Source organism: Grampus griseus, assembly GCF_964374135.1.
Source record: "Grampus griseus genome assembly, chromosome: 8".
NCBI lineage: Eukaryota > Metazoa > Chordata > Mammalia > Artiodactyla > Delphinidae > Grampus > Grampus griseus.
This window is the reverse complement of record NC_139002.1, coordinates 53,827,468-53,852,669: the sequence shown is the minus strand read 5'-3', so window position 1 is coordinate 53,852,669 and position 25,202 is coordinate 53,827,468. Positions and strand designations below refer to the sequence as shown.

At 42.0% G+C, this 25,202-nt stretch overlaps 1 protein-coding gene and 1 pseudogene across 2 annotated transcripts in view; one reads left to right on the top strand and one right to left on the bottom strand.

Moving 5' to 3' along the window:
- Positions 1-25,202, bottom strand: part of GAB2 (GRB2 associated binding protein 2) — a 174,400-nt gene that overhangs the window by 68,338 nt on the left and 80,860 nt on the right. The window lies entirely within an intron of this gene.
- On the top strand, positions 16,604-17,693 carry LOC309825872 (RNA-binding protein with serine-rich domain 1-like; annotated as a pseudogene). Its single transcript has 2 exons — positions 16,604-16,758; positions 16,956-17,693. The product of its transcript is annotated as an RNA-binding protein with serine-rich domain 1-like (transcript).

The window sequence follows — 25,202 nt, the reverse complement described above, 5'->3', positions numbered from 1 at the left end:
CACATTGCAGCATGAAGAACACTAAGCTAGACTTATGGCCCATAACTGTTAACAGCAAACAATAAGAGAGTCCAGCGGGTTATGTAACAGTCACACATTTCTGGAGAAACACTTCCTGCGTGAGAAAGGGCTTCCTGCTACCCTTCCTCTAGGTGTCCTTCAACTACTCTGGACCATGATGATTTTACACTCTGAGGGAGGAAAAAAGGCACTTGAGTTCCTGCTAGATTCCATGTGCTTTCTATCCATTATCCCATTTAATCCTCAAACCAATGCTACAAGGCAAATAAATCCCTTTTTTTTTTTTTACAGATGAAGAAAAAGAGGTTCATCGAAGTTAAACAATTTGAAGAGATCACAGTCCCAATCTTTTGGTCCACTGAGTCAGGGCTTAGGGTCCAGAAAGAACTTAAGGAGAAGTTAATGCAGATGAACTGCTGACTACACTTTGGGAAACACTGGCCACAGAGTTTATGAAAGGTCAAGTTCACAGTTAGTAGGTGACGTCGACAGAGGAATTAGAATTTAGGTCTTAGCTCCTAGTCCAAAGTTATTTGCAGTCCTCAAATCCAAATCCCTTAGGATCATAGTTATATGCCCCGGACTCATTCATTTGAGTAATAAAGATCCTCTCTGACTCCAATGAACCTTCCTTGTTCCTTGGGCACAGGATAAACTTTATTTTACCACAAGACAAGTCCATTCTAAGGTCAGGGGCTTTTTTAGCTCCAAAATTTAGCACAGTGCTTGATAGATGTTATGCACTATATAACTCTTCAGTGAAAGGTATACCAAAGAAATAAAAGGAAAGAATGTCTATTTGCTCCCTCTTTTGGTAAAAACATACAAACAAAACCTCTCAGTCAGATGATCTGCTAATGTAACACTTCTAGGATTCTAACCATCTCTATCCTGGGTGAGATAGTACACATACACCATAAACACAAAAGATACCATGGAAAAGTACATGTCTTTTATGTGAAACTGACTCCCAACCCTAGGCTTCTGGGGGTGGATCATGGGAACCTAAATAAAGCCAATTAATACATTTCATCCAGTGATTGGTTCAGCAATGGGCACGAGCTCCAAGCCAGCTCAAACAGTCATTAAGATTCAACACTAGGACTTTTGTTTGTGTTACTAAGAGTGGGCTCTCTCTTTCACTGGAGAAAAGGTTGGCATGATAAGAGCTTGAAGTTGCAAGGACCACCCTCTGGAGTCTAAGAACAACAAAGAGAGAGCAGAGTTAAAGAGATGGACCTTGATGAAATGTGTGTCCTAAATCAAGGGGATCCTGAAGCCAGGTTTCCCCTTTCTGGTGACTCAACAAACTCTTTCTCATTTAACACAGGTTTTTGGTGTTTTTTTTTTTTTTTTTTTTTAATTTCTTTGGATGTTTTATTGGTATTTCTTTGACCTTTTCTTTTTAACATCTTTATTGGAGTATAATTGCTTTACAATGGTGTGTTAGTTTCTGCTTTATAACAAAGTGAAGCAGCTCTACATATACATATATCCCCATATCTCCTCCCTCTTGCATCTCCCTCCCACCTTCCCTATCCCACCCCTCTAGGTGGTTACAAAGCACGAAGCTGATCTCTCTGTGCTATGGGGCTGTTTCCCACTAGCTATCTATTTTACGTTTGGTAGTGTATATATGTCCATGCCACTCTCTCACGTCGTCCCAGCTTACCCTTCCCCCGCCCGGTGTCCTCAAGTCCATTCTCTACGTCTGCGTCTTTATTCCTGTCCTGCCCCTAGGTTCTTCATAACCTTTTTTTTTTTTTTTTTAGATTCCATATATATGCAACACAGGTTTTAAGCATGTGTCCTATTTTGGACCCAGAACCAGTTTTTTACCACAAGAATGACTCAGAGGTCCTTTCCATGTGCTCTCATCAAATTCATTATTTAATCCATTCTTTTGTTTCCTTCACTTTCAATTTTTTTCCATTAGCATTTATTCTCCTTCCTCCTTCCAGTCATTCAATCAACATTTATCAAATGTGGCTAAATGTCAGTGCCTATTAGTGCCAGGTCCTTTAGGATCTCATGATCCTTGGAAAGGGCAGGCAGGTACGTACACAGGTAACTCAGCGTGCTGAGGTCAGGACTCCAATAGAGGTATGAACGGAGAGCACTCTGCTTGGGAGCAGTCAGGGAATGGTGCAGAGCACAGGTGATACCTGGATTGGGTCTCGATGAATGAGAGGAGTTTTGCTAACTGAAGAAAAAATACTGGAGGAGGAACTTTTCAGGAAAAGAGAATAATACGAGTACAGTTAACTCATTATTCACAGTAGTTATGGTCTATAAAGTCACCACAAACACTGAATTAGCAAATACTGAATCCTTTCTCCTAGAGGAAATTCAGGGTTAGGTTCCTGCAAGCCTCTGGCCAAAATACTTTCGTCAACCAATCCATACATAATCTTGTTTTATGTCTGTTTCTGTGTAAAGACACCGTATTTAATATATACTGCTGATTCATTAATATTGAACTCACAGCTAACAGCACTATAACTCGAGTCTGGATGAAGTTTATCTAACACGTGTGTTTCCTCCAAAAGGTACACGATGATCTTGTGCTTAGGAGCCGTAGACAGTAGTTCAGCACTTCGCTTGGGGGCATTTTAAATAGTGAAATCATCAAACAAAAAAGTACAAAAATGTGAAAAACATGGCATTAAGAGGAAGGGGCACTAGTGTGCAGGGTAAGAGCTGAAACAAGAAGGCAGAGTGTGGCTTTGTTCTGTCTCAGCGTGGAACATGTACATGGGGAGCTCAGACTTTTCACTGCTCTGCATGTTGCATGTCTGTGACTGACCTTGAAAGAGCTGTGAGTACTGGCTTTGGGGTTACAAATAAATTTTAATAAGTAGGTGAATTCTCAAATATGGAGGCTGGAATCTCTGAACAGGAGTATCAATTATATGAGAAAAAGCTTGGTGTGTTCAAACAGTAAAGCTAAGTTTGTGAAGCTGCAGGAAGATAAAAAAACAGCATGGAAAGGCGATCACTGAAAGGAAGGCTGGAAGAGTGATTTGGGGCTATTTTAAGAAAGGCTTCACATGCTGAGTTTTATGTATTTTTCTGTAGGTCAGCTGTTCTCAATATCAAATATTAATGCAAAATTAAAAATTTGAGAATTCCCTCATAGAACAGAAATATACATTTTAGTATTTGTTAACTAAGAAATAAAAGCTGTGAGGAATTCATGAACTCAATTATTTTGCTAATCACAATATCTACATTTTTTTTAAAGTACAAACACATGTAAAACACTTATTCACTGCATAAGTAATGCTTGGTGTGAGTGAGTGTGTGTGTTGTTAAGGACCCAGTCCACCATGTCGGAACGACTGTCATGTACCTAGCGGAGCAGCCCAGGTAGAGAGAACTACATGTGCAAAAGCCCTGAGGAGGAAGAAAGCTTGGCTCGTGGTAGGACCTGACAGCAGGGCATGGCTGGAGAATAGTGAGCACAGTGGAAAGTATAAGGAGGACAAAGCAGGGACAGATCATAATGAAGCCTTGAAGATCATTTTATGAAGTGTAGCTTTTATCTTAAATAGAACAAGATCCCTCAATAGGGGCGTAATTAAGTAAACTGATATATTAGCAATTGAAGAAACAAACAAGAACGATGTAGTACGATCCTACTTATATTAAAAACCCTGTATGTTTATGGATACACACATATGCACACCACTACATATATACGTGTATTTACAGTATACATATATAGTATACACACGCACACACACACAGTGTCTTACAAATGCTCAGAAAGGCACTCCAAACTGTTAGCAGTGGTTTCCTGTGGAGGAGAGTTGGGTATATAAGAGTACAAGGGAACTTTCATACTTTAATCCATGCACTTCTGTATTTTTAAATAAATAGAGCATGAGACCGCTAAATGGTTTTACATTTTTTCATATTTACATTTCTTAAAGGATCATTCTGGCTTGTAGCAAATGAAGTGAAGGCGGAAAGAGCATGAGTAGGGAGCTCAGATAGACAACTAAGAAATAATGGCATCTGGGTCAGGACAGTGGCAAAGGACATATACCTCCAAGATATATTTCAGAGGCTGAAATGGCTGCCCCTGGTGATGAACTGAATATGGGGGATATGGGAGAAGGAAGAATAAAGAAAGACTCCAAGATTCCAGCTTGAGCACGCAGGTGTTGTGTTATGACTTATGGTGGGGAAGGGAACCACAGCCACATCTCTCTGACAACCTCTCATGGTGCACGCTACCCACTCTTTGTCTCTACTGCATCCTAAACAAAGGGGTAAAATGAATTTGACATGTGTGAGAGGGAGAGGGTCACAATCTGAGAAACCAAAGAGCCTTGTATCAGTGATTACATTGACTGAATTCGAGATTGATTCCCCAAAGACCAGGTCAATCTTTCTGCAGAGGACTCAGGGAATCCATTAGTGAAATTACCTCTCCCATTGACAAAACAACAAATGAGTCATTGCCAACCCTTTGCATTTTGGAGAAACAAAGGTCATTTCACCGAAGAACCTCTCTTTCATGTCCTTGAATGCTCTGATCTAAGTTGTATTTAAAGAACTGAATTAAGTGAAGGTTACCAGGGAAAATCAGGGCAAAGTTGGGGGAAGGGTAGACAAATAATGCCCACAAATATAGTTAAAATGTTTCCTTTCCTCTAGGACAAAGTCTTCTCTCATCTACCTCCCCAACCCCAAGTAATCAAAGAGTAGAAGACTCAGCAGGCTTTGGCTTCCCTAAAGACCTGGTTTCACACTTTCTTAAACAACAGTGGTATTTAAAACTTTCCTGTGAAAAAGAAAAAAGAAAAAAAAAAAAACCCAACTTTCCTGTGCATCAGGATCACTGAGACACCTGTTTAAATGTAGATGTTCCCAGGTCCCAGTCTCCATAGAGATTCAGACTCAGCAGGTCTAGAGTGGGGTCCAGGGATACAAACCCCAAATGATTCTACTACACAATGTCCAAGAACCCCATTTGGAGAAACACTGAACTACATTGTTCATGATGGTTGATAAAATGCAGTTATAATTTAGGAAGTTGCACTGGAGGAAGAAGTGGATCATGCAGATCTGGGTTATACTTCCAGCTCCATCTCTAGTCAGTTAGCTGGGCGGGGGTGAAACCACTTTTCTGCTCTGAGCCACAGTTTCCCCATTTATAAAGCACAAGTGTTGATTTTCTGGATCTCCAACTTACCTTCAATTTCTGACATTTTAAGACCCCAGGAAAAGACAAAGGGTTGGAAATGTCAAGTAGGGCTTCCTGCCCCTTGTACTAGAGTGACTCTCCCTAAGGTACTCAGATTGTGAATATACATGAATAAGAGTATAAAATCCAGTGCTTTCTGGAACTGGCTGGTTATGAGCAAATACAGGAAAAGCTACTTCTAAGGTACAAGATGAACTGGGAGTGGGGCCCTTCTGGAGCCTGGCTTTCTTCCCTAATCACAGCACTCAATATAAGAGCAGGGAAATAATTCAAAAGGTGGAAGGAGAAACTGAACCTAATTCCAAAGATTAACTCAGGTGCTCAAATAAATGCCCTGTCTGCCTCCTGGGAGCCCTCATTTACATCCATCCAGCTGCCTGAACTACATATATCTGAAAAACATTCCCGTATGGAGGCTATTCCACAACCTCCATATGATTTATTAGAAAGGCTTTTGTTTAATTTATAAGAAGTCAGTATATAGCATTAGAAGAATGACCTCTGGGCTAATGCTTCCTTTTTTTCCCCCTTGTTTTTTAAAAGTCAACATTACAGAGGTATATAATTTATATGCAACAAAATTCACCCATTTTAAGACTTCAGGCAGATGGGTTGTGATGAATGTATACACTGTATAACACCACCACAATCAAGACAGAACACTTCCATCACCCCAAGGCGTTTCCTTGTGCCATTTCCAGATTAATCCCCACTCCACCTGGCCCCAGGCAATAAATGATCTGCTTTCTATCACTGTAAATTAGATCTGTCTTCTCTAGAGTATCACAGAAACAGAATCATACAGTAAATATTCTTTTGTGCCTGGCTTCTTACGTACAACATAAAGTTTTATGATTCATCCAGATTGCTGCATGAATCAGTTTTTAACTGCTGATTTTAATTGCTGATAGTATAACATCTTAAGGAGTTACCATATATGTTTACCATTCACCTATTACTGGACAGTTACATTGTTTCCAGTTTGGGGCTATTATGAATAAAGGAGCCATGAACAATCATGTAGAAGTCTTTTTGTGAACCTGCTTTCGTTTCTCTTGGGTAAATACCTAGAAGCAGAATGGCTGGGTAACATGGTAAGTATATGCTTAATTTTATAAGAAACTGCTAAACTGTCTCCCAAAGTGGTTGTCCATTTTTGCATTCCCACCAGCAATCTGTGAACACTGTAGTTTTTGTACAACACTTAGCCATTATAGCCAATCTAGTGAGTGTGTAGTGGCAACTCAATGTGGTTTTAATTTGCATTTCCCTGATGACGAATGATGTTGAGCATCTTTCCATTTGCTTATTGGTTCTTTATCTTCCTTTGTGATGTCTGTTCAAATCTTTTGCCCATTTTTAATTTGAGGTTTTTGCTTTATTATTGAGGTTTTTTTTTTTTTCGGTATGCGGGCCTCTCACTGTTGTGGCCTCTCCCGCTGCCGAGCACAGGCTCCGGATGCACAGGCTCAGTGGCCATGGCTCACGGGCCCAGCCGCTCTGCGGCATGTGGGATCCTCCCGGACCGGGGCACGAACCCGTGTCCCCTGCATCGGCAGGTGGACTCTCAACCACTGCGCCACCAGGGAAGCCCTATTATTGAGTTTTAAGAGTTCTTTGTATATATTTTGGATACAGTCCTTTGTCAGACATATGTATTGAGAATATTTTTTCCCAGTCTGTGGCTTGCTTTATCACTTTTTAAATGGTGTCTTTTAAAGAGCAAATGTCTTTAATTTTGTCCAATTTATCATTTTTAAATAGTTCAGGCTTTTTTTTTAAAAAAACAATTAATTAATTGATTAATTTATTTATGGCTGTGTTGGCTCTTCGTTTCTGTGCGAGGGCTTCCTCTAGTTGCGGCAAGCGGGGGCCACTCTTCATCGCGGTGCACGGGCCTCTCACTATCCCGGCTTCTCTGTTGCGGAGCACAGGCTCCTGACGCGCAGGCTCAGTAATTGTGGCTCATGGGGCTAGTTGCTCTGCGGCATGTGGGATCTTCCCAGACCAGGGCTCGAACCCGTGTCCCCTGCATTGGCAGGCAGATTCTCAACCACTGCGCCACCAGGGAAGCCCATGGTTCAGGCTTTTTTATGTCTTATATTTCTTGTCTAAGAAAGCTCTGTCTACCTCAAGGTCAGAAAGATTTTCTGCTTCATTTTCTTGTAGAAGTTTTATCACTTTAATTTTTATGTTTAGGTCTATGATCCATTTTGGGTCAGAGTGAGGTAAGGATCATGGTCCATGTTTTTCCACATGAATATACAGCTATTCCAGCAGTGTTTGTTGAAAAGAAGTACCCTTTCTTTATCAAATTGCCTTGACACTTTTGTTGAAAATCGGTGACCAAATGGATGTAGGTCTATTTCTAGACTTTCTATTATGTTCAATTGACCTCTCTCTATATATACTTCTGCCAAGACCACCCTGTTTTGATTACTGCAGTTTTACAATAAGTCTTGAAATTAGGTAATGTGAGTCCTTCAACTTTGCTCATCTCTTTCAAAGTTGTTTCGATTATCCTAGTTCCTTTGCATCTCCATAAAAACTTTAGAATCAGCCTGTCAATTTCTACCAAAAACAACAACAGCAACAAAAACCAAAATGCTGAGATTTTGATTGGGATTGCATTGAATCTAGAGATCAATCTGGAAAGAAATTGACGTGATATCATTTCCTCCTTAAAATTCAACAGAGAAGCCATCAGGCCTGGAGTTTTCTTTGTGGGAGGTTTTTAATTATAGGTTAATTTTTTAAATAGATACAGGGCTATTTGGAATTTTACTTTCTTCGGTGTCAGCTTTGACAATATGTGTCTTTCACAGAATTTGTCATAGCATATAAGTTAACAAATTTATTCAGGCAAAGCTGTTAATAATATTCTATTACCTTTTTTTAAAAATTGAGATATAATTCACATACCATAAAATTCACCCTTTTAAAGTGTACAATTCAAATTTCTTTTAGTATATTCACAATGTTATACAACCATCACTGCTATCTAATTCCCAAACAATATCATCTCCCCCAAAACTATCCTGTACCCATTATCAGCCACTATTCAGTCCGCCTTCTTTCCAGACCCTAGCAACTACTAATCTTCTATTATCTTTTATATCTGCAGGATCTATAGTAATGGGCTGGTCCATTTTTGGTGTATTCTATTTCCACCGAGATCTAGTTCTAATGCAGGAATCAAAAGAGTTGAAGTCACATTACAGTCTGGGACTCTGGAGAAATGGAAAAAGAGAGAATTTTCCTGAAGTTTGTTAACTAGGCTCCTATTGCCTAGCAGCACTTTTCAACCAGTGAGAGTGTGTGCCAAGTTATTGAAAGGTTTTGATTACTCCAGCCCTAGGAAAGCTGAAGTCCTTGGCCTAGTCTCCTCTGGTCACAAGCTACCGGCAGTCTGACATGAAAATGCTATTTTTTTGTGATATGATATAAAAAAATTTGGAAGGCGTGGGCCTACAGTACTAAGGCCAAGCTAATCAGGATAATAGTCTAGGGCCTTCTTTCATTTGGTCTCAGACTGCTTCCTGTAATTGCCTGCTACTCCTTTCCCTCTGTCCAATCTTATTCCCACAAACATCCTAGACTCCAGGCAGAATGAAGTATTTTAACCCAAGTAGCCATGCAATTGTGTGCTCTTGAGGTGTTCCCTGTCAAATACTACTAATCCTTTAAGATTCTACTAAAATGCACTTGGGAAACTCTCTGGAAAGGCAGGGACCATGCTCATCTTCCCCTTCAGAAAGCAACAGCTGAACTGAATATGCTGGCGGAGGACCCAATACTGATAGGCTCTCAGAGTACAAATCTCTTTTTTGTATTTTCGAAATTGTCTTATGAAGAAAGCAAGAAAGGGATCACCATCATCATTTTGTAGATCAAGGAACGTTCATCCAGAAAATAGTAATGACCTGACAAACTCATACAGAGCTAGAAGAATCCAAGTTTCCTTTATACCATGCCATTTATTGTTATACTATTTTTTTAAAATAGAACCCAAAGCCTTTCATTCTAAAATGAGTCCTACCTTAAAAAAAATTCTTTTTGACGTTAAAAAAAATTTTTTTTGTGGTTAATTTTTTTCAGCTTTATTGAGGTATAAAGACATAAAATTTAAGATATTTAAAGTGTACTTGATATACGTGGTGACCTGATATACATATCCAACCTATCTCTTAAATTGCAAAAATTTCCTAGCAGCGGTCTACAAAAACTTGTATTTACTTTAAGATGTAAGACTGATGGGAGAGATGAGAGTTGAGGATAGGAATGAATCCTGAATGTGGTACAGAGCCTTCCACAGGGGAGGGGAGGTGGCACACTGGGGCTCTGGTGCCCTGAAGCCTTATTACTTTACAAGCTACTGTTGGTCACTTAGCTGATTCAGAGCTGTCTCTGACCACTTCTGGAAATAGAAGAACCAGGACCTTTTCATCTTAAGAAGTAAAACCCACCTATTCCATTTATTTCTAGGTACCCTCTCTACCTGCGTCTGTGTGAATAACGCAGCTGAATAAATATTAGAATCGACGCTCAGCTCTTAGATAAGTTTCCATCTTGAGGCACCCTGACTCTGTGACATAGGGCTCTCTGGGGCCCTAGAAACTCTCCCAAAGTCTCAGTTTCTTCCACGACTTCGGGACAAAAGTTTGCAGATTCCAACTGGGGAGCTACGCCTTCCTCAAGTATCTCCCAGGCTTAACCCTGGTGCCTTTCTAAGTAAAACTCTATGATTGAAACAAACCATTTCTGACCTTAATCCTTCTCTGAACAAATAGTGTTCCACTGTAGCAGTAAAAAAATACAGAATCAAGTCCAGCAGTTTAATATCTAGAATGCATACCCCTGTATTAAAACCCCTATACCTATTCACCATGCCTGCCCTCTACAGAAACTTCGCACTTTATTTTTGTTAGAACCTTCAAGTTTACTGCACCCTGAACTGAAAGAGCTTTCCATAAACTGGAATATAACATAACTTATTAATCCCAACCAAATCCAAACCTATATACTTTCTAAAATATCAACACAGATTGAAATTACACCAGAAAATTTATCTAAAAGGATTATAAGTAGAGATTATTTGTAAGCAGTCCTTGGTTTATAATAGCTCCAAGTTTCATCAGGAATGTTATCTAGTTATTTCAGATGCACAAGTGTTTTGTAAGCTTCTGGAAGGCAGAGACAGAAAAGATGCATGGTACAGTGGAAAATAAACAGGATTTAGAATCTGAAGATGTGAGTTCAAACTCCTGGCATCACTTACTAGCTGTGTGACCCCAATGAGTCACTTAACCTCTGTAAGCCTTAGTTTCCTCATCTGTAAAATGGAACAAACTTCACCTACCTCACATGGTTATGGAGAGGAAAAAATAAGGCAAGGTACATATGTTTTTTAAAAAGCATTATGTACAGATATGAACTTTATCTTCTAATTGTTTGGGACGTGGGCTTCTCATCACCCCTGTATTTGGGCATAATTCAGTGCAAAAGACCAGAGTAGGTAACTAAAATGATCTCCTGATGTCTATGTAGGACAGTGTCTTAGTGGTCAGTAAAACAACACACTCTAAGAAAAGTTAGGTATGGCCCCATATATAAAACTCATAACTTTGAAAAAATAACTTTCTAACTCAGTCACTAAGGGTGCTTAGTGAACACCACCACCTCTCATGTGTACCTGCAGTCCTGGATGTAGGTCCTTGCTATTATTCTCCACCAAAGGAATCAGAACTCTTGGAGGGGAGTTGATTCCATGTTGTGGAATAAAAAGAATTAGGATAGGTCTGAATGTGCTGTTTATTCAATAATAAAAGCAAGGGTTCTTTAAAATACACAGAGAAGAAAATGTCAGGGATATTTAAAGTCAAAAGGACTAGATTTAAAGGCATTCTCAATGGCCAAGTTGTAACATTTTAGGATTAAAAGTTGAGCCTGTGAAAATATGAGTTCATAATATCCAAAGGATTAAAGTGTACAAAAGTTTTTTTATACAAAAGGAAGGTGACTATAATAGGGTTTTTTGGGTATTTTTATTGATTCTGATAAGAAGGGCAGTCAATACAGGGGACTTTCCTTTCTTCTATTACACAATAGAGCTGATATAAAGTGTAGATGTGTGCCTGTTTCTATCTGTATAAGCAGAGAAAGAATATACACAGGAAACTATGAATAAGGAGGAATTACAGGAAAAAGTAGAAATTACAGAAAGACTGGGAAGGACTGATGAGCACTGGTGGTCATACATAATACCTCACAAAAGGGGGGCTGTCTAACAGTTAAAAAGCACTGGTGGTCACAAATACTCACCAAGTATTGGTTTGGCCAAAAAGTTCATTCAGTTTTAAGTAAAAATAAAAGACACGTTTTCATTTTCACCAAGAATTTTATTGAACAATGTATTCGCTCACCGAACGAACTTTTTGGCCAGCCCGATAGAATGAGGGTCCAACATAATGTTCCCAGATAATACTTAAGCTTGCAGAGCAGAGGTGACTTCATGAACTCCTATTCTCTCATCTTCTAGCAGTGGTTCCCAGACTTTAGCATGCATCAGAATTACCCAGAGGACACGCTAAGATGCAGATGCCTGGGACCCATCCCCCAGAGTTTCTGATGTAGAAGGCTGAGGTTGGGGTGGGGTCTGAGAACTTGCATTTCAAACAACTGATCAAAAGATGCTGGTTGATGCTGCTGGGTCTGGAACCACACTCTGAGGACCACTTTCCTATATGCATCACTAATCGCAGTGATGTGTTTGCTGAAGCATAAGCAGTAGGTTCTGAATAATGGTAACATTCAGGTCACTGTCGCATAATGGCTGGACAGTGTTTATAACCCTGGCCAAGCAAGAGACTAAAATCTCCTCCTTTCAAAGGAAGAAATTAGATTATAAGAAGATAAAACCTGTGTGAAAGCATGAACTAAAGGTCGTATTAATGTAGCAACTGAAGTTTATCTAGAAAGATGAAGCTCGGCCTCATAACCAGTGGCAGGGATCTAAAACACTGTGAAGAGACCGAGCCATGGACCCCAACCAAGGATCAGTTAGTTTATGACTGGATAGCAGGACTTTGCCAATTTGAAAAAGTGTTCCTTTTACGTTTTCTTCTGGTCAGGCGATTTCCTGCTTATTTCCCTGGAAAAGGTTATTTGCCTGGGAAAGTCAAAATTACAACTTAAATCTTGGGATGATATCAAAGTAAGTACAGCATGCAAATAAGTACAAAAATAATGAAGAAATTAATTAAGCCCAAGGTGTTGATGTTTTAGAATAAGATGACGCATACGTATACACATAAGGTTTGTAACCACTGTATTTGTATATGTCTTATTTACTATTTAAGGGTTTTGATGTATTCAAGAGAATCAGCCAAATTAAACTTGTAATGGCAATTAAGACAATGTAAACCAATCTGTAAGTAACAAGTCATGTTTAATGTCATCTATTAGGATGATGTTATTCCTCTTTAGGCACAAAAGCCTCTTGGAACTTCCAAATACCTGAGAGATTGCTGACCTCAGCCAGAAAGTCGACTATCAGGAAAGGTTTCAGAATGATGCTCCAGAGGAGGTAAAGTAGTTTACCATCTCTTACGCTGCTGATTTAAAGGTGGAATGCTGCCATCCCCAAAGAATCCAACTGCAGGATCAAACATACACTGTGCAAAGTGGGGAAGAAAGTAAAACTTATTGAGCATCTACTTAGTACCAATCCAATCTCAGCACCTGGCTCACCGTGCATGCTCAATAACCACTATCTGTAATCCTAATGCAGACAGTGTTAAAAAGGATAAAGAATTATAATAATTATGGAACACAGAAAAGAGATCGATTTACTCTACCTTGAGAAAGGAGTCAAAGAATATGCCAGGGTGAAAAGGCAGGAAGAGATTCCGTATTTTAAGCATAAGGAAGCATCTAAATACGTGGCATCTTCTGGAGACGGCAAGTGCTTATGTATGATTGCAGGAAAGGATGTAGGGGGAGAGGTCATCACAAATGAGGCTGGAGAGAAAGGTTTAAGATCAGATCATGGATAGCCTTGAATGTAGCCACGCGAAGGAGCGTGGACTTATCATCTAGGTGATGGGAAGAAACAGGATCAGATCTAGGCTTTAAGAAAATCTAACTGAGCTACATACAACATGAAAAGTCTTACAAACATGAAATTGAGAGAAGAAAGCAAGGTTGAAAATGTGATTTCATTTAAAGTTCAAAACTAGACAAAATTAACCATAGTGCTTAAGGATACACATGGTAAAGCTATAAAAGAAAGCAAGGAAGTGATTACCACAGAAGTCATTATATACCTGGAAGGGGGGACAGGGGTGGAGTAAGAAAGATATGATTGGGAAGGGACACACAGGGGTTTCTGAGGTGCAGTCATTTTTTTGGCCTGGGTGGTAGTAATATGGGTGTTTCCTTCATTGAACTGTATGCTACATACATTTTTTGCATTGTATTATATTTCACAATAAAATGTTGTAGAATATATAATTGGAAGCATCTGGAAGGATGATGAGGTGGGCAGAGTCTGAAGACAAGGAGAGAAATCAAGAGTTGGTCACAATAGTACAGGCAAGGGAAGAGAGCTTGAGTAAGGTCACTGGTAGTGGGACAGAGAGGAAAAGAAAAGGGTATTGAGAATTACTTAGAAGTTAGGTTTCAGTGACCCATTAGAAATAGAAAGGAAAGGAGAGGAACGAATCGTGACTGTAAGATTTTTTAAGTTTTAAGCTTGGGAAGCCAGATGTTAGGCAGGAAAAACACAAAGAGCAGGAGACTCGTGCAACAAAAAGAATTTGAGATATGATTCACATAGCATGTGAATTCACTCTAAAATTCACTCTTTAAAGTGGACAATTCAGTGACTTTTACTGTAGTTACAAGGTTGTGCAACTATCACCATTATCTAATTCCAGACTATGTTCACCACCCAAAAAGAAACCCCATAGTCATTTACTCATGAACTGTCACTCCCCATTCCCTGAGCATCCTCGCCCCTCAACCCTCATGTGATTTTAAGAGAATAAAAACCTGTTTTGTGGGTTAAAACTGTCTTGATAGAGTAACAGTGACATTCAGTTGGTCTCAGCAGCCCAATCCCCAAAGAGATCTTGTATCAGAGCCTTAATTTGTCTCTCCACAAAGATGGGAGCTCTGGAGAAGTTGAGGAACCTTCTTTTCTCAAGATGTAGAGGGGAACATCCCCAGTCCTAGTTCCACCTTGGAAAGAGACTGAAGTCAACGGGGATCAAGGTGGCAGAGACAGGTGTCAGGTTGTGGCTTTCAGCCAGTGGCTGTATTGCACCCTCCAGGGTGTGGAAAGGTGTGTGTGTGTGAGGTGGGGGGTAAGTTGTCACAATGATTGGGGAGCACTCCATGCATCAGAGGGCAGGGGACAGGGATACTAACCTCAAACAGGGCATGGGGCAGTCCTGCATAACCAAGAAGCGTCCTACCCAAAATTCCAATAGAGCTCCACCTCTCCTCTGAGAAGCAATAGGGGCAGAATTCCTATGACTTCTGAAGTCCAAAAGCCAAAATGGAGAGTTACGATCTGTAGTTGGGAACCAGGCCCAGGCCTGAGAATGTATGGTTAAGAATAGCTTAGAGAACAGAAGATTTAAATTAGCTCACAGTGAAAAGACAGTATTAATAGAAACCCAGATATTAATAGTGATGAGTCTCAGTTAGCTGAGGAGGACCGTGGCCCAGGACATGTAGCATTCAACCATCACTTCTCTTGAGTCTTCTGCTACGTGTTAATAGCTGCAGCTTCAGGTACAGGAAAGGGTAAAGGACATATTCAGTGGTACAAACCATCAGAAAGAGTACCTGCAGGGGTATGCCCTATGGTCCATCTTAAAAAATGAAGAAGGCCCATTAGGGAGCTCTCTATATAAGCACAAACTTTTTCTCTCTCTACACTGATTTTGTACGAAACTCTGCCATTGGCCATCCCTTTAATTCCAGCACTGAAGACCCTGTTAAAATTGGCACTTTGCTTTAAGACGTGTTTTATATGTGAAGCTCTGGGAAGCACAGGCAGCAGCAGGAGACAGTCCTTAGAGTAAAAGCGCCTCTGTTCCAGTGGTGAACACAACTAAATAAAACACACATTCACCTGTGTACCATATTGCAACAGGAACAATTTAATAGCTGAAAGTAAGTTTTGGAGTCAGCTTTGCTACTTATGAACTGCACGAACTTGGGATCTTTCATATCACCAAGCTTCAACTATAAAATGAAGATGATAATCTGGACAGCGTTGTTGTGAGAACCAGAAGTGAAAGGCTGTTTTTTTTCTTTCCCTAAATAAAGAATATAAACGTTTTAAACTTTCCTATAAAATTCTGTTAGCGTATAGAAGTGGGAAAGTTTATATGTGATATGAGAACAGTCTAACAAAGGAGGAAGCATTTGAACTAGGCTTCAAACACATGATTAGGAGAGCAAATGTATTACACTAAAAGTAATAATTTATGCAACATCTTCACTGAGCCACTGCTTTGCGCCAGGCTTGGGCCAGGCTGTTAATGACTTGGTACTGGTTATTGTATTGCTTTCATATTGCCTCAATACATTTGTTTATTCATTACTTCTTTCCACAAATACCTAAGATGCAATTAGTTTACCAGAGTAGCCAGACACCTAGAAAGTGTTAGACACCTGGACTCAGGGAGAGGTGGTAACCAGACAGGGGATGGTAGGTCCTGAGAGAGGTTCCTACCAGAAGCTCAGGCCAGCTTAGGCAAAGGCTGGATAGACACTGAGATGGGGTGGGAGACACAAGGAAGGAGGCATAGGTGAGTTCTACTGACAGTTGTATCTAACAAATAACGCTGTGCAGTTCTGGAGCTATTGACAGAAATCAGCTTCATGCCTTGCTGCAAATGACTACGAATACGGACTTCCCTCCCAACTCTAGGCTTGGAAACAGTTCTTTTTCCACGTCTATGTCACAAGGCAGGACATTATGTAAGACGCCCTGAATCCAATGAATGCTACAATCAACTGAATGCCCCCTGGTGTTTAATGTAAGCTCTGAGCCAGGATGTCCTATGAAGGAAGAGGAAAAGGTGGAGGAAGAAGAGAAGGAGGAGGAGGAAAGGGGGAAAGGATAAAGTATTTCCCAATAATTCTTCGATAAGAAAATATAGGAAGGCCAGCCTCAGCGGCTGAGGAGGGCAGGAGGAGGTTGCGGGCGGGGCCGGGGGGTGGTGGTGGGAGATGCTGCACTTTGGTGTAAATTGCAATTGATGAGGGATAGTTTCTCAGACTCAAGTTACAAGTGAGAGTTCAGATTAAGTGAGGCCGTCAGTGCTGCTCTGAACACCTCAGAAGGGGAGAATGGATTTATCAGGAGTGAAAAAGAAGAGCTTGTTAGGAGTCAAAGAAAACAATAACAAGTCCAGCGCTAGGGCTCCTTCTCCTACCAAATGCAAAGACGGCTCTGATGAGAAGTCCAAGGATCGCTCTAAAGATAAAGGAGTCAAGCGAGAAGGGTGGTGGTGGGGATAAAACTCGAAAGAGGGCTTCCCTGGTGGCGCAGTGGTTGAGAGTCCGCCTGCCGATGCAGGGTACACGGGTTCGTGCCCCGGTCCGGGAAGATCCCACATGCCGTGGAGCAGCTGGGCCCGTGAGCCATGGCCGCTGAGCCTGCGCGTCCGGAGCCTGTGCTCCGCAATGGGAGAGGCCACAGCAGTGAGAAGCCCGCGTACCGCAAAAAAAAAAAAAAAAAAAAAACTCGAAAGAGGCGCAGCGCTTCCAGTGGTAGCAGCAGCACCAGGTCTCGGTCCAGCTCGACCTGCGGCTCGGGCTCCAGCAGCGGCTGCAGCTCATCTTGGGCATCGAGCCGCTCAGGAAGTCCCAGCACACCCCGCAGCTCCAGCTCCGGCAGCTCCCCTGGCTCTCCGAGTCCTTCTCGGCGCAGGCATGACAACACGCCGCGTTCCCGCTCCAAATCCAAACCACCCCAATTAGATGAAAAGGAAAGGAAAAGGCAGAGCTGTCCCCTAAACCCACCAGAGAACACACTGGGAGCCTCACCAGGAATGTGACCAAGACCACATCATGGATATATTCTCCACCTATGGGAAAATTAGAATGATTGACGTGCCTGTAGAAAGGATGCACCCCCATCTGCCTAAAGGCTACGCATATGTGGAGTTTGAGAAGCCAGATGAAGCCAAGGAGGCGCTGAAGCACACGGACAGAGGACAAGTTGTTGGCCGGGAGGACCACTGCCACTGCTGTGCTGGCCCCCTGGCCTAGGCTACCCCCAGGCGAGTCGGCCCTCCCAGGAGAATGCTGCCACTGTCCCCCATGTGGCGCAGGTCACCCCGACGGTTGAGCAGAAGGCCACGTTCCCCTCGGCGGCGCATGCAGGTCCCCCGCCCGCTGCCATCACAGGAGCCACTCCAGCTCCAACTCCTCCTGATAAGCAGGGCCACTGAAGCTCCGCCCCTGGGAGCTGCATCCCATCCAACTCACCTTTGTCACTTTTCTAGCCGAAGGAGGATCAGTAGGAAAGAAATCCCTCACTCAGGGGCAGGATTCAAAGGTGAAGGCAGCAACTGAGATGTCTGCCCTGGTGGCAGAGTTCTGGCTGCAGGAGCATTGTTGGTTTGGGGTCATGCCGATAAAGATGCCCTCCAGTTTTCTAGCTAGACAGCTCCCACGTTTCTAGTTCCTGAGAGTCAGTTTGGTGGCAAAGCCAGCGGGGATGAGCAGGGGGCTCCAGGTGGTGGTTCAGCCCCAGCCTGGGGGCACATTTCTCCATTCCACAGATGACCTGAGGCCAATCTGGTGGCCTGCAGAGTCCCTCAGGAAAGGGCATGCTTTTGCGCAGCTGTCACTCCTGTTAGCCTGGCTCTGCTCCCCGGCTTGAGTCCTCTTCGGACCTCTAGGGTCAAATACCCCATTATCTGCCCCAAATGGTTCTTTGCACATGTACTCATGCGTGCACATGCGCACACGCACACCCCACGTCTCCCTTTCTCTCTCTGAAATTGGTGAGCGAGTTGAGAGCCAGCTCTGCTAGGTCATCACAGAACCCCCTGTTGTACTGGTATTCATGGTGGTCTTGCAGGTTACCTTGGCAACGTGCACATTGCTTTTTTGGCTTTTATTGTATAGTCGGTACTGTAAATTTTCTGTTTTGCGTTTTATAACTTTGTAGCATTTTAGATAATGTTGTGTTTGCGCTTTGTTGGAAAATATGGGAAAAGCAAGAGGGAGATTATTTTGCGTTTTCTCCAAGCTGTGTGCTGCTTAGCGTAAGAATAATAACTAAATACATTTACTCTATGCCAGGCACTGAACTATGCATTTTATATATATTTCATCCTTACCCATCCTATGAGTAGTTACTACTGTTATCTCATTTTACAGATGAAGAAACTGGGGCATGAAGCAGCTAAGTAACTTAACCATAGATAAAAAGCTATGAGGTACCAAAGCGAGGACTTCTGACTCTGTCTTCTGGGCTCTTCTTGCTAACCAAGGCTTCTCCTCTTAAACTCAGACCTGCCTTACATCTCTCAGCTAGGGATTTCTGCAACTTTTTAGGTCTGAAGTATTAAGACTCTCAACAAGGGTGGTAGAAGCAGGAACTAAAAATAAGACGTTATTACATAATAAACTGTTTTATGTTGCATCTTATAACTAGAGGACCTTTGAGTGGTGATCTATCAGAAAAACTGGGTTCAATCATTAGTCTGCTATTTATGGTGTGATCTCAGGAAAGTTCCATGACCTCTCTAAGACTCATGAAGAAAGTATCACCTGCTCTGTTTATCTTATAAGGTTGTAAAGAGAATCGGTCGTGTGTAAGCGTTAGTGTGTTGGCTTTGGGACCACTCTGAAGATTTTTTAAGTTCTTCAAATGTGTGGATCAATGCAGCTGCCAGATAAACAAAGTATTACCCACTACAATAAAGGAGATAGTCCTGAGCCTGGATCAGAATCCTAGATTATTGGGAATATTAACAGCCACTCCTGCTCCGCATGGGAGCCTTATGTAAAGCGCCTCATGTGATGCCTGTCTGACTCGGACGCTCAGTGAATGATTCCTTTCCTTGGTCCATCCCTGCGCGAATCCCTCCTACCCCCATGCCCCCACCCCGGCTTTGTGCTTTTGTCGGTGAATTACAAGGGACTTGATAGTCCATAGGCTAAGCAATAATCCAGGTTGGAACAGAACAAGAACTGTCTGGTATTCCCCCATCTCAGATCACTGGGGCTCATGAGCAACACTCATTGCCTCCCTATGATTCCTTTTTCCCATGCCCCAAATAGGCTGATTCATTTGTTCAGGGTACACCGTGGAGTCCTGCCAAATGCAAACAAGCTGTCTATGGGGCACGTGCCGAGCTATGCTGGGAGCAGGCTCATTACTGCCACAGTCACTACAACAAATAACAACAAAAGCCTCTAGGCGCAAATTAGCACACATAATAAACTTAATTCAAGAAACACTGAAGAGACCCTTAGTTGCATTTTAACTTACACAACACCATTTATCACACAAGTGCCGTGGGGCCTCTACAAACTGCAAATAAGACATTGGTACAGATTAGCTTCTACTACACCTCAATGACTCTTCCAACTTAAATCCACCTACCACACACACACACACACACACACACACACACACACACACACACAGAGAGAGATGTGAAGGGAACACAGGGGAGACTGCAGAAAGAGTGACTGAAAAGAACTCACCGTCTGGAAATTATGAGAGAGGTCTGTGTTCTATTCCAAACTGGATTATTCCTTAGCCTCTGGACTTAGAAGTATCAAGTCCCCTGTAATTCATGCATAAAAGCACAAAGCCAGGAGGGACGTAAAGGAATCATTCACTGAGCACCTGAGTCAGACAGGAATCACAGGAGGTACTTTACGTAGGACACACGTGTAAACAGGGGTGCCTATTAATACTCCCAACAAACGGAGACTAAATCACTGTGATGGTACTTGCAAACCTCTTTTCCAAAGTAATACACAATGTGTTACAAGAGGACGAAACACCAGATACAGAGACAAATAATACTAGCTAGCATTTGAGCACCTATACAATGTGCCAGGACTGTGCTCAACTCTTTACTCATGTACACTGTCTGATTTTCAATACTCACAACCACCTAGGAAGTACATGATATTATCTTCATTTTGAGGACGAACAAAACGAGCTGCTTGAAATGGTTAAGCATCTTGCCTGGTCCGTCACCCAGGTTCAAATCCCACCTCAATCTTCTTCTGCCTGTGTGACCTCAGCCAAACCCCTCAACTTTGCTATGCTTTAGCATCCTAACAGTGAACGGGGCTAAGGTCAGCCCTCCCTGCCACTCACTGAATGCTGCAAGGACTACATGTTATACAGAGGAGTAAAGTGCACGGAAAGGTATTTTGTCTTCTCCTAGGTGGACTGCAGTCAACGGCAGGCAGAGACCATTTCACAAGATCTTTTAAAATCCCTGAGAGTGAGACTGTCATGCACATGCGGAATGATTATGCATTCATAATCACTATGAGTGAGTACTGTTATCAACACAAATATGAATACAATGATTATGCATTCAAGATTACAGATGAACAAAAACTGTCTCGTCATCTTCTCAACATATTTACTGAGCACTGAGCATCCACTTCTGTGGCTGGCATTGTGCCACATGCTGTGGAGACACACAGATGAGTATGAGGACTTGGAGAGAGACAGTAGTGCACTAAAAGCAGAGTGACTAAAATGACCATGTGGAATAAAGGTGGCAGTGAGAACTAACACAGCTCAAGTAAGGGTTCATAGTGGCAGGAAAGGAGTGACACAGGGAAGGCTGAGAAAACAGGTTGGGACAGACTGTGGAAAAGCTATAAATGATCCTCTTAAAAGAATTTCAAAAGAGTCAGCAATGGGCTTCCCCGGTGGCACAGTGGTTGGGAGTCCGCCTGCCAATGCAGGGGACACAGGTTCGTGCCCTGGTCCGGGAAGATCCCACACGCCACGGAGCAGCTGGGCCCGTGAGCCATGGCCGCTGAGCCTGCGCGTCCAGAGCCTGTGCTCTGCAACGGGAGAGGCCACAACAGTGAGAGGCCCGTGTACCGCCAAAAAAAAAAAAAAAAAAATAGAGTCAGCAAACCAAGGAGCTACCTTAAGAGAATCAGAGAAGCACAGTCACATGAGGGAGGAGGACAGTAAAAGGGCAGAAGAAGGGCTCTCAAGTGAACCTGAAGTCTACCCCTAAGTTCTGCTCAAGGCTAGCTGCCTATGCAATTTTTTCCCTCTCCATTCCCCTCTTCTCACTTTATATCATAAATGGTCTTTTTCTTCTTCTTTTATACCTCTGGCCCACTTAGGTTACAAAGGACCCTGCTTTTAGGGTGTCTCCAGGGATATTTCAACTTCTGTTTTCTTATCCGTTAGATAGTTATAACATCCCAGGATTACTGTGCATATAAAATGAGGTAACATATAACTGTTCAACAAATGGTGCTGGGAAAACTGGATATCCACATGCAAAAGAATGAAGATGAACCTTTATACCATACACAAAAATTAACTAAAAATGGATCAAAGACTTACATGTAAGACCAAAAACCATAAAACTCTTAGAAGAAAACATATAGGAAAAGCTCCATGATGTTGGATTTGGAAATGATTTCTTAGCTATAACACCAAAAGCACAGGTAACCAAAGAAAAAAAATAGGTAAATTGAACTACAGAAAAATTAAAAACTTCTGTGAATCACAGGACACAAAAGAGCAAAAAGATAACCCATGGAATGGGAGAAAATATTTGCAGATCATATATCTGATAAGGGGTTAATATCCAGAATATATAAAGAGCCGTTACAACTCAACACGATGAGAACAACAAAAACAACCTGACTAAAAAGGGGGCAGATTTGAATAGACATTTCTCCAAAGAAGATATACAAATGGCCAATAAGCACATGAAAGAATGTTCAACCTCACTAATCATTAGGGAAATGCAAATCAAAACCACAATGAGATACCACTGCACATCCATTGGGATGGTTGCTATCAAAAAAATAGAAAGTAACAAATGTGTCAAGGATGTGAAGGAATAGGAACCCTTGTGCACTGTGGTGGGAATGTAAAGTAATGTAGCTGCTATAGAAAACAGTTCGGTGGTTCCTCAAAAAATTAAAAATAGAATTTCCATATGACCCAGCAATTCCACTTCTGGGTATATACCAAAAAAAAATTGAAAACAGGGTCTTGAACGATACTTGTATACCCATGTTCATAGCAGCATTATTCAAAGTAGCCAAAAGGTGGAAGCAATCCAGTGTCCATCTATGGATGCAGGGAGAAACAAAATGCAGTATATACACACAATGGAATATTATCCAGCCTTAAAAAGGAAGGAAATTCTGACACATGCAACAACATGGATGAACCTTGCAAACTTCATGCCTAGTGAAATAAACCAATCACAAAAGGCAACTCCTGTACAATTCCACGTACATGAGGTACCTAGAGAAGTCAAACTCATAGACATAGAAAGTAGAATGGTAATTGCCAGGGGCTGGGGGAGGAGGGAATAGGGAGTTGTTGTTTAATGGGTACAGAGTTTTAGTTCTGCAAGATGAAAAGAGTTCTAGAGATGGGTGGTGGTGGCAGTTGTACCACCATTCAAGGATGTGGATGTACTTAACGCCACTGAACTTGTACACTTAAAAATGGTCAAGTTGCTAAATTTTATGTTATGTATATTTTACGACAATTTTTTTAAAAAGGAATAAGGTTCCAAAAATAGAAATAATTAACATACATAAAGCATCCAGCAATAAAACTTGGCAATGAACCTTAGTTCCTTCCTCTCCCCTGATGCAATCCTTTATTTCAAAGATTTTTTCAAACTACCTAAGGAGCTCAGCACAATCCAGTTCCCCAGCTCTGCCATTAAATCTGGCTGTGTATTCCAGGACGAATTCCTCTCCTTACTGAGCTTTGGTTTTTTTTTAACCATTAAAAAAAAAAAAAGAAGAAAAAAAAAAAGGATTAAACTATACTACATTCCCTTTCAGCTATAAAAATACAAACACATTGACGGTTAAAGAGATTAAGAGTAGGCTAGCAGGGCTTCCCTGGTGGTGCAGTGGTTGAGAGTCTGCCTGCCGATGCAGGGGACACGGGTTCGTGCCCCGGTCCGGGAAGATCCCACATGCCGCGGAGCGGCTGGGCCCGTGAGCCATGGCCACTGAGCCTGCGCGTCTGGAGCCTGTGCTCCGCAACGGGAGAGGCCACAGCAGTGAGAGCCCCACGTACCGCAAGAATAGGCTAGCAGAAGGGAAGGAAAGGAAACATTTTTGAGCACTTATTGTGTGCAAAATATTGTGATAGGGGCTGGGGGATTCACAAATACAAATATACAAAAGGAAGGTGATAATTCCTGATTTGAGGGAAACAAAGGTAGACATCGTGATCTATGTGTAGGTTACAGGAGAGAGTGATTAACTGCTAGGGGAAATCCAGGAAAATCCACCAGAGAAGTGATAATTGAGGGCCCTTGATTTTTGAGGAGGGATTAGAAAGAGTGAGTCAGGTAGAACAGAGGCAGAAGGGCAAACAGGGCAGAAGGACCAACGGGAGTCCCTTATAGAGAATGGATACACTAGTCAGGGCACAGTCCAGAGGAGAGGTGGAAGCCAGTCTGGAAAAGCAGTTTGGGATCTGATTGCTAAATGCCCAAAAAGCTGGGAAAAGGAGCTTGGATTTTATGCTAAAAGTTTTGAGGAAGCACTGACAGCTGAAGCTGGAGAGTGACAAGATCTGATGTGCAGGTCATAGAAATATCACGTTGGTAACAGTGTACAAGAGGGTAGATTAAGGGAGGGAAACAGGAAGCTATTGCCATAGTACAGACAAAACAGGATGAGGGCCTGAATGAGGCAGTGGCAGTAGGGAAGGAGAGGGAAGAAAGCTCTCTTTGCCTCATGCAGCTCCCATAGATAAAGGCAGGAATGGTGCATGAACTCCAGAAGGTTGGCTCTTATACATTATGGACCTTGAACCACATTCTTATTTCTAAACAGTTTCTGACTAATTGTGAATGTCCCCAGGTCCAGGGCAATCACTCAAAGGGAGGAAACTAGGCATAAAAGTTAATCTGTTTCAGCTGCTAGGCTACCCCCCTCACCCCCTTCGAACCAGAAATAATGGAAGGCAGCAATGGAAAAAGGAGCATCTGGCAGCAGTAAAGACCCATCCCTTCCCGTGCTGGAGCTGTTGGCTCATCCTTGGACATCACAACAATCAAGAATGGAGAATCGTTCTTTTCATCCCTTCTCACAGCATTATCCCAGCAACCTCATCCCCTAACAATGGTGTGGTTTGTGTTATGTTTTCCCTCTATCACCGCCCCTCCCCACCACAGCACAACGGAGATGCTGTGCCCCAGGGGCCAATGAGGTTGTGAGCCTCACAGCCTCTGAACAAGTCTTTGAGGGGTAGGATGCTCCTTCAGAAAGAGCTGCATGAAGGAGCAGATGAAAAAGACCAAACATTAACTGAAAGGAATGGGGAAGACCATTTTCCCCCCTCTATTAAACTAGCAAAAAAGATTTTAATGACATTTCCCAGTGGTGGTAAGTGTGTGGTTAAACAGACACCCATGTCTGTTGCTCAAAGCTATTTGTTGATATGATGTGTCTGGAAAACAATCTGGCAGTATTTCAAGAGCCTTAAAAATGTTCATCTCCTTTCGCCCAATAATTCTCATTTCTGGCAAATGACTAAGGGAATAATTCAAAGGAAGGAAAACTATATATGCATGAAGATACATATTATAGCATTAGAAGGTAAAAAAAGTGGTACAGTTCCTGTTGTTTAGATTTTTTTTCTCCCATGTCTACCCCTCTGACTTTCCCTTAGGCTTTGTAATGTTGATCTCTATGGCTCTTGAGAGAACCAGATATAATG